Source organism: Ranitomeya imitator, chromosome 4 (assembly GCF_032444005.1).
Source record: "Ranitomeya imitator isolate aRanImi1 chromosome 4, aRanImi1.pri, whole genome shotgun sequence".
Classification (NCBI taxonomy): Eukaryota; Metazoa; Chordata; class Amphibia; order Anura; family Dendrobatidae; genus Ranitomeya; species Ranitomeya imitator.
The window spans coordinates 587,914,469-587,920,564 of record NC_091285.1 but is presented as its reverse complement, the minus strand read 5'-3'; the positions used below and the strand labels follow the sequence as shown (position 1 = coordinate 587,920,564).

Genomic DNA, 6,096 nt, shown 5'->3' with positions numbered 1-6,096 from the left:
TAGAGTCAGCAAGGCTGGGGACACTCAGTAAGGTGACAGCCAGAGGAGCATCCTTATGTGGTTCCCAAGAAGTGAAAAGGAGGGTAGCATTCACTGTGGAAAGCACAGCTCTATGTCCTGGAAGAATGAAGGTCCCCTTCTCACTCTGCCATGTACCAGCTGGGATGCTGAACATGTCTATCAAATGTGTGTCACTGTACTGTACCAAGGAAAATGACATCTGCATCTTCTACCATTCATTCTGTACAAGACAAACTGTTAGTAAAAAAAGATTTTGTTTTATGGACTGGTCTGATTTCCTTATGTGGGGTCAATAGGAACCAGAGCTGTGCAATGCGTGGCAGAACAGGGCTGGGAGGTGTCCATTACAGAAACATGGCCGCGTACACAAACACACCAAATCAAGACCTCATTTTCCTGTAGTGGGCTGAGGCACAGAAGACAAGTACCTCGGCCTCTACTACCGCCCTGAGCCCCATTACACAATGATTTTTAAAGGGACTATGTCAGCACAGGATGGCTGTTCAAACTAAACTCTGCCATTTGGTGCTTCACAGTTGGACCAATCATTTAAATGTACCTTCCCACCAGCTTGTTTTTCCTGTATCTCCACCCTACCCAGAGGTCAGAGAAGGGTGGAGATAGTTGAAAACCAAAAAGGTATCAAGCCCCAGTGGCCTAATGGATAAGGCACTGGCCTCCTAAGCCAGGGATTGTGGGTTCAAGTCCCATCTGGGGTGCTTGTTGATTTCCCTTTCCAACAGCTTCTCATTCTATGTTACTATACCAAGGAAGGTGACGGGCACAAGGGGGCATTCTTTGTGTCTGGCGGAGGGAAGGTTTTTCCACCAACATAGAAGAGGATTCTTTACTTTTAGGGCAGTGAGAATCTGGAATTGCTTGCCTGAGGAGGTGTTGATGGCGAACTCAGTTGAGGGGTTCAAGAGAGGCCTGGATGTCTTCCTGGAGCAGAACAATATTGTATCATACAATTATTAGGTTCTGTAGAAGGACGTAGATCTGGGGATTTATTATGATGGAATATAGGCTGAACTGGATGGACAAATGTCTTTTTTCGGCCTCACTAACTATGTTACTATGTGTGAAGTTGTATTTAAATGATTGGCCCCACCATCAAGCACCAAGAGCCTGTACTTGATTTTAACAGTCATTTTGTGCTGGTGGAGGTGTCTCTTTTAAGTGAATGTGATTTGAGTATCCAAGAACAATCCCTACATAGTAAGATAAAATAGAGCTGCACTCTGAAATACTAAGAATAATAAATTTAGAAACTTGTGTGGAAAGGAAAAAGTGGAAAAATCTGCTATTGCAATAGAAAAATTAGAGTAAAAATAAGGTACTAACACATAAATTGGCGAATATATGTGAGCCCAACAGCCATCGTCAAGGTGTACCTAATTGTTGGCACCCTAACCTGAAAGGTCACTTCTCCTGGGCTGAAAAGCCTAGAATTGATAGGGCATGAAAGAAACATCTAATTAAAATCACCTTAGGCTGATAGGAGTAGGAGTGCACATATTATAGAAGTTTGCTACAAACAGAAAAACCATCCAAATTAATGTGTACACAAGTGCCAAGTAAGACAATAATTCTAAGATAAAATATAGCAGGACAGTAAACGACAACATTGACGTGAAACCAAGTACAGTACTATGTACTGTACCTTCTTTGACGAGGCAATCAGGCGGGTCAAGAAGTTGGTAAGGGGCACCCTAATGGCCAAAACAGACATTGAGGGGGCATTCCGGTTACTACCTGTGCCTCCGAATAGTGTCCTCCCATTGGGCTGCTTCTGTGAAGGAGCATACTACATAGATCGTTGTTTTTTGTGTTCTTCTACTTTGTTTTTGTGATATTTTTCTGCATTGTGGATTTTAAATTTTGAAAATAAAGAAATGTGGTTTTATATATGGTTCTCTTCTTGCGGCTAATGATATATAAGTCTGCGTTTTGTTTGGTTATTAAGGATTTGAAGTGCCATAGAATTGGATTAAGACGGGACATATAGGTATTTTGAATTGGTATATACTGTTTTCATTAACAGGCTGTCTCTTATGATGGATTTAAAAGCCAGGGAATTGGCCTGGCGCACAAAGGCGGTGGATATCTTTAAGCAGAGTGGTCCAGTCGTTTCGCAGGATACCTCCTTTGAAATTAAAGATTTGATTTTTCAGTACAGAAATGCTCTGCAACGCAAAATAAAAATATGGTGGAATAAGACCACTTTGGAAAATTATTATGGTAAGAAAATTGTTCCTCGTGGTCTACGTGTCCAATTATACCCGACATATGATTTGGGAGAACCCAAATTAGTGAAGAGATGGATGGGGGCAGCATCGACTTGCTCTTTGGATTTTATTTTGATATTGATTGAACATAATACAACTTCTCTTTCTGAAATTGACAAAAATTTGGAAGAAATACAAAAAAATCTTCAAAAAGAGATGCCCAAAGATCAATTTGAAAAATGGCTGAAAGAACTTGATGCTGACATCACTAAGTGGGAGGACAACGTGAGTCAAGAAAAATTGAAGAAATTTCAACGAGATATTGCTGACTACGATACTAATAGAATATATAGATGGCAAAACCCTCATAAAAAAAGATCCATAGTGACATCTAAAAAACGGGATGAATCAGTAACTTCCAGTATATCTGACATTGAGAGCAATACGTCTGCCAGTGATAATGAACCGCCACGCGATTTCCATTTACGCAGTGGTAATCATAATAGAAGATTTCCGGACATGTTCAATAAGGCTCAAAGAGGAAAAAGAAACAAGGATAAATTTCAGGTATTTAATTTATCAAAACGTACTGTCTGAAACACAATTGAATGTACTGGAACGTGGACTAACATTTTCTCCCTCTCGGAATATAGATGCGTTTGCATCAATAAAAGACACTCATCTATTTGCCAGAAAACTTGTACTTAAAAAGCTTCATGCTAAAAATGTGATGCCTGATCCAGACTTCTCTAAGGAGGAACAAGAAACTTTGGAAACCCTAATTTCCCTTGAGAATGAGAATACAATACAGGAGGTTAGTGCCATACCATCCCATTTGTACACTAAATCTACGAAATTTCCCCCTTTGGGACTGTGCCCAGCCATTGATATCTTTACAAGGCTGGTGACTAATGATATAGAAATTTTGGCACGACCCCATAAAAACTCCTCGAATCTGACTAAACGGGAAAGAACGGCCATTGAAGAATTAAAATCATGGGATGATATAGTATACAAGCCAGCCGATAAAGGCGGAAACTTAGTTATTTGGCCAACAGAACTCTATGAAAAACAAGCCCATAAGCTGTTGGGGGATACAAAATGTTATCGTAAACTTTGTTATAATCCCATTTCTTCGTTTCAGGCAGAGCTAATTGACATTCTGGAGAGAGCTTTGGATCAGAATATCATTTCCAAAATGTTTGTGGACAAGATAAAAAATTTCAAACCAAAAGTGCCGACCCTCTATTTAATACCCAAATTACATAAAAATCCGTTGGATCCCCCTGGACGACCCATAGTCTCAGGTAACGGCGGCTTATGTGAAGTAATTTCAGACATTGTTGATTATTTTTTAAGGCCCCTAGTCATCTCTCTTCCCTCGTATATTAGGGACACCACGTCGGCACTACAACGTTTAGACCAAATATGTGTGGATGACCACATGGTCATCGTGACTGCCGACGTGGAGTCCCTATATACCTCTATCAAACATGCTGACGGATTGAGGGCAGTCAGACTTTTTCTCCTTTCCAGCAATTTGGAGGCCCCCCTTGCCGAGCTCGTTTTGATTTTATTGGAATTTTTATTAAATCATAATGTTTTTATTTTCAATTCTAACTTTTTTTTACAGTTACAGGGCACGGCAATGGGGGCCTCCTGTGCCCCGGCTTATGCAAATTTATTTTTGGGGGCATGGGAAAGAGAGATTTTCCAGGATGGCCTCATCCAGGAAATGAACTATGTTCATAACTGGATGAGGTACATTGATGATGTTCTGTTTTTTTGGGAAGGAGACGAAGGATTAAATAGACTTATGTCCAAATTAAATGACAACAAATTAAACATCAAATTGACTTTTGTCTTTGGCAGACAAATTGACTTTTTGGACATTAAAATTAATATTGACCTAGGAGGCAGAATTCAAACTGATGTTCATCGAAAACCTACGGCCACAAATTCTCTACTCCAAGCTGACTCGTCTCATTTAAAATCCACCATACAGGGAATTCCAATTGGCCAGTTCTTGCGAATAAAAAGAATTTGTTCAAACAATGAGAATTTTGAAAGACAGTCGGAAGACCTAACGGCAAGGTTTATTCTACGAGGTTACAGCAAAAGAACGATAAAAAGAGGTTACTCAAGAGCCAAAAAGACAACACGTGACCAACTACTATATGGTTCATCTGGGACTAAAAAAGAAAAAGATATGGAACAGGTACGCTTTATATCCACCTATAGCAATGATTGGCAAGAACTGACCCAAATAATACAGAAACATTGGGGAGTACTCATGATGGATCCTATTCTAAAAAAAGAGTTACCTTCACGACCTTCATTTGTGGCTAGAAGAGCGGCAAACTTAAAAGACATCTTAGTACATAGCCACTATGAACCATGTAATATTGGTTCTAAGAAAAAGGAAAGTAAAAATCGGGTTGGCTTTTTCCCATGCGGGTTGTGCAAGGGTTGTTTAAACCATGTCAAGACAAGTACCTTTATCAATCACGATGGGTCACGAGTTTTTGACATACGGAAATATTTAAATTGCACTTCCAAGGGTGTCGTTTACCAGGCTCTTTGTACCTGCGGCAAAATTTATATTGGTCTAACTACCAGAGAGTTGAGAATAAGAACTCGAGAACATGTTAGGGACATAGAAAAAGCCAGAGATGTGGAGGACTATAATGCCTTGAAATCCCTACCAAGGCATTTTAAGAAACATCATGATTGCCAAAGCAGAGATCTGACAGTGAGAGGGATTGATCAGGTGGATTTGGGGATTAGAGGAGGAGATTTAGGTCGGGCACTTATGCAATTAGAGAGTAAGTGGATTTATCGGTTGGGGTCAATGAGTCCACAAGGCCTCAACGAAAGTCTTGGATTTGCAGCATTTCTCTAAAGTACTTTGATCTTGATATGGAGGTATCCTTTTTAATCAGTGAGGTGTTTCACTTTTTAACAATTTTATATTTATGTGTTCTGTGTTTATTATTTTTTTACTAAAATGTTTTTCTATTTAGTAGATGGTTTCGGATACTTTTAGTCGCCTGGTCATGATGTTTCCATGGGGATGATACTCGGAGTTAACATCAATCATCAGTAATTTTTCCACAAACAGCGTGAGGAATGATACTCGAATCTAACATCAATACATCATCAGTATATCTTTTTTTCACAAACAGCGTGAGGGATCGGATGGAAAATATGGATTATGTATGCTGACCTTTTTTCCCTTATATATATATTTTTTGCTATATTATTTATGAATATACGGACATTGAGAATAGAGAGCAAGTTTATTTTGAAAATAAAGCGAAATATATAGAGGGACTATGATGTTGTGTATTACCTTTTCCGCTTTCCCTCCATGTCCCAAATATGGCATTAACAGATATATATGTGAGGTGTTGTTTTTATTATGCTATACATATATTGATTTATTTTCATTCCCCGTCCTCCCTTCCTTTCCCTCCTGGCCTTCCTCCCTCCCCTCCCCCTACCCCTTCCCCCTCCTCCTCCCCCCTCCCCCCCCCCTTATGTGGTATAAAAATATACATGATTGACAGAAGGTATCAATTAGGATGTATTGGGAATTTAGGAATGATCTTAATGCTGATGTACAAGATTAATGCTCCGTAAGGGTTGTTCTTTTGAGACCTCATATTTAAAACCATGTTTTTGTGATATAGTGGTGTATGTATATGCACTTTAGCACTCTGCACTTTATGAATAGTGTTTTTTTAAATCATCACTTCAATTGCCCGGTCTTGTTTATCGTATTTATTATATATCCTTATTATTATTATTATTATATTTCTCACTGGTTATTCATCATTAATTATTG

The 6,096-nt window shown here is 39.1% G+C and overlaps 1 non-coding gene across 1 annotated transcript; it reads left to right on the top strand.

The window, feature by feature from the left end:
* The first annotated feature begins 667 nt into the window (after window positions 1–667).
* Window positions 668–740, top strand: TRNAR-CCU (transfer RNA arginine (anticodon CCU)). Its single transcript has one exon. It is a non-coding gene; the product is annotated as a tRNA-Arg (tRNA).
* The last annotated feature ends 5,356 nt before the right edge of the window (window positions 741–6,096 follow it).